The sequence below is a fragment of the Nannospalax galili genome, unplaced genomic scaffold, assembly GCF_000622305.1.
Source record: "Nannospalax galili isolate Female #2095 unplaced genomic scaffold, S.galili_v1.0 scaffold1341, whole genome shotgun sequence".
In the NCBI taxonomy this organism is placed as follows: Eukaryota; Metazoa; Chordata; class Mammalia; order Rodentia; family Spalacidae; genus Nannospalax; species Nannospalax galili.
The window spans coordinates 19,829-23,675 of record NW_008344981.1 but is presented as its reverse complement, the minus strand read 5'-3'; the positions used below and the strand labels follow the sequence as shown (position 1 = coordinate 23,675).

The window sequence follows — 3,847 nt, the reverse complement described above, 5'->3', positions numbered from 1 at the left end:
CCTAACCCTAACCCTAACCCTAACCCTAACCCTAACCCTAACCCTAAAATTTTTGTCCTGTAGGATTAGTGGTGACATTCCTAACCCTAGGGCACTGGCAACACTGATTCCCAAAAGAGTGGTGCCATCAATCACTAGGGTAGCTGCCCTCTTATGGCATGAATGTTCTAGTGGGGAATGCTTAAGGTCCATGTCGTCCCCTGAATAAAGGTTGATCCTTGGGGTTAGCTCAGATAGCAGGCACCATGAGGGGGCAGAATGATTGAGAGTGCTTAAGTGGATACAAGGAGTGAGCCCAAAAGAACATCTCCACCAGGCATCGGGAGGACATCATAAGTAAGAATCATTAGAGGGGAAGTAAGTGGTCTGGTTCCAGGGCTTGCGGGGTTGGGCTGCCTTCTCTTTGGGTTGGGTTTTGGGTTTTGTCACAATCTCTGAGGCCGATATGTCTGCGATTGGCTGCATCACAGACAACTCTGATGGTCCGGGCTGGGATCCAGATGGGGGCTGGAACATTATCTGGAAATACAGAAGCGTAGCCTCGCCCTTGTATTAGCAATAAGTGTGGGCCCCTCTATTCTTCTGTGAGGAGGTCCTTTCAACTCACCATGGGGGTGGGAGTGGGATGAGCAAATGCCCCCCAATGCTTTATTGCTGGTGGGAGGCCATTGGAGTCAATTTTTAAAAACTTTAGGGTGAATAAAGCTTGTTGTATAACAAGATTGGGATCCTTATAGCGGGGGCCTTTGTCAGTCAGGTCCCCTCCCCCTCAGGTCCCCTTCCGAGTGCTGGGCACCGCCAGTTTGCAGCTTGTCTCTGGGGGCCACTGTGGCTGTGGGGTTGTGTCCCGTGGAGTACAAGGTCAAGAGACCAGGTGGCGATGCCTGAGTGTGGCTAGAGGCAGCTGAGCAGCGGCCGCAGTGCTCCTGACTGATCAGCTGGACTGCTGCAGGCGCCATTGAGGAGCCACGGAAGAGCCCAGGAGGTGGCAGTGGGAACTCCCTTCTGTGGCATCTGAGTCTCTGCCAGGCACGCCAGGAAGATGCAGCCTGGGGTCTGGACCTGTTCAGCTCCCCGTGGCCCACTGCCCCGGGCCTGCAGAGGGCGTGGCCAGCGGGTGGTGGCGGGGGCGCCTCCTCCTGGCTGCTGGATGGACACAGCTGGCTGCTGTACTATGGCTTCCTCTTCCTGGCACTCTACGTTCAGGTGTCCCAGTCCAAGCCCTGTGAGCGGAGTGGCTCCTGCTTTTTGGGACGCTGTGTCAACTCCACTTGCCTGTGTGACCCGGGCTTGACCTGCAGAGGGCGTGGCCAGCGGGTGGTGGCGGGGGCGCCTCCTCCTGGCTGCTGGATGGACACAGCTGGCTGCTGTACTATGGCTTCCTCTTCCTGGCACTCTACGTTCAGGTGTCCCAGTCCAAGCCCTGTGAGCGGAGTGGCTCCTGCTTTTTGGGACGCTGTGTCAACTCCACTTGCCTGTGTGACCCGGGCTTGATGGGGGACCAGTGCCAGCACTGCCAGGGCAGGTTTTAAGTTAACAGAACCTTCTGGATAGTTAACAGTTGGTCCAATTAACTATAAATATAAAACTAAATGTACATGGCTAATTGAAGGCTATACAAATGCTATGTTAAGGTTAAGATTTAATCATTTTGCTACGGAATGTAGCTGGGATCATATGTATGTTTATGATGGAGATTTTATATATGTACTTTTAATAGCTGTACTTACTGGTTTGATTGTCCCTGAAGTAAGGGGAAATGAAACTGTGCCTGAAGTTTTTACAACATCTGGCCATGCACTATTACATTTTTTCAGTGATGCTGTATATAATCTAACAGGCTTTAACGTTTTTTATTTAATCAATTCTTGTCCTAACAATTCCTCTGGTCATGGAAAGTGTACAACTAGTGTCTCTGTTGCAAGTCAAGTGTACTGTGACTGTGATAAATACTGGAAGGGGGAAGTATGTGATATTCCTTACTGTAAAGCCAATTGTAGCAGTCCAGATCATGGCTACTCTGACCTGACAGGAGAAAAACTGTATACCAGCAATGATAGTTGGCAAGGTCCTGATTGCTCTTCAACTGAGTCTTACTGAATTTTGCCCAATGTTAAGCCCTTTAGTCCTTTTTTAGGTCATGCTTCAGATAAAGCAGTTTTACATGGGAAGTTTATGTTGGTGATTGGTGGATACCCTACTAGAGCAACAAACCCTATATTTTGAACATTGGTGCGTTTATTGCACTCTGTTGTTGTTTACACTCATCTTGATAAGCAGCCTTCCATAAGAAGAAGTCACCTCCCTGCAAACAGGTGCAGGCAATCACTGCATGCTGGAATACTTCAAAAAGCACACAGCGTACAGTGTAGGACCTATTCAAAAAGCAAGGACGCCCTTATGCTTGAGTCTAGTGAGTTTCAAAATAACCACACCCTACTAGGGCATCAAACCCTATATTTTGAACATTGGAACATCTATTGCATTCTGCTTGTTCACACCCATCTTGATAAGCAACCTTCCATAAGAGGAAGTCATCTCCTTGAAAACAGGTGTGGGCAATATGCTGCCAATCATAGGGGGTATTGGCTGCATGGCTGATTGTATCTAAAACTTGACTAAATCAGGGGTAATAGATACCAACCTCAAGTGCCGCCTTGCACAATATTTTTAAGGTGTCATGGGGATATGGATTCTAGACATTTGGGGTTGTTGGCCCTGATCAATCGTAACAGGGAAGAACTGAAGGGTGTTGTCCTCTGAACCAGACAGAAAGGAGGGTGGGGGAAAGGGCTTCCAGCCTTCCTCTCCTAGAGAGGGGCAAAGGGGAGGGGCTCTCCCACAGCTGGCATGGGGTGGAGGCAGATGACTAACGCCCTGTAATGGTGGAGCAGAGGGTTGTGCGACTTCCTGCTTTTTACTAAGAGAGCCCTCAGACCCTAGTCTCTCATCTTCTGAATTCTCAGCAGTAGACATTACCTTTTTGTCAGAGCAAGGCTCTGCTAGTTTCACTGTCACCTGGAATGCTTGGGGTGAGCCATTCACAGAGTCCTGCTGTTGAATTTGTTTATCTATCTCCTTTGAAATAAGATCATCTTGTTCAGGGGCATCAGGGGAAAATCCCCACATAGAGGCCAGAATGGCAGTTACAATGGGGTAGAATGGCCCAGATTGCAGGTGCCCCTCCTTGACCTCTTTCTTTCTAAGAATAACACGTGAGCCCATTGTTCAGAATCCCAGCAGCAGGACTCCGCAAACCAAGGGGCAAGAGACTCAGGAGCCCCTCATTGGGTACCAGCTGCAGCTGTCTGTTCAGGCCATATTCATGGTTGCTGCCCCCTGCCGCCCAATCCAGACTCCAGGGCTGGTGAGGAGATTGTGTCAGTGGAGCCACATTCAGACACAGGAGACAAGGTTCAGAGACACAGGATCTGCTTTATTGAGGAAATAGTGAGCTTATATAGGGTTTTAAAGTTATTCAGGAGAGAGTACAATGATCATTCAGGAGAGAGTACAATGATCAAGTCATACATGAGGAGACAGCTTAGGTTTTGGTTTACAGTTTCGTTTTACTGATCGGGATTAGAATTCCTGTAAATCATGTGATCAGCCCTGTGAGGGAGGGGTAGTTGGTTCCCTGGGGTTAGGGGACCATCTTGTGTCCTAAAAAGCAAACTAACATACTCCAACAGAAATTGTTATTGAATATGTTAATGAAATGCTTCTCCTAATCGTGTGGTTATTAAATAAATAATTAAAAATTAAAAAGAGAAATCTTGAGAAAATGCAAAATGGAATACAGAATTAATATATAGATTATGTGGAACAGGAAAGCAATAATGCTGGC

The 3,847-nt window shown here is 48.0% G+C and overlaps 1 pseudogene; it reads left to right on the top strand.

Annotated features, from left to right (window-relative positions):
• Positions 1–952: 952 nt before the first annotated feature.
• Positions 953–2,226, top strand: LOC103740585 (annotated as a pseudogene).
• Positions 2,227–3,847: the final 1,621 nt, after the last annotated feature.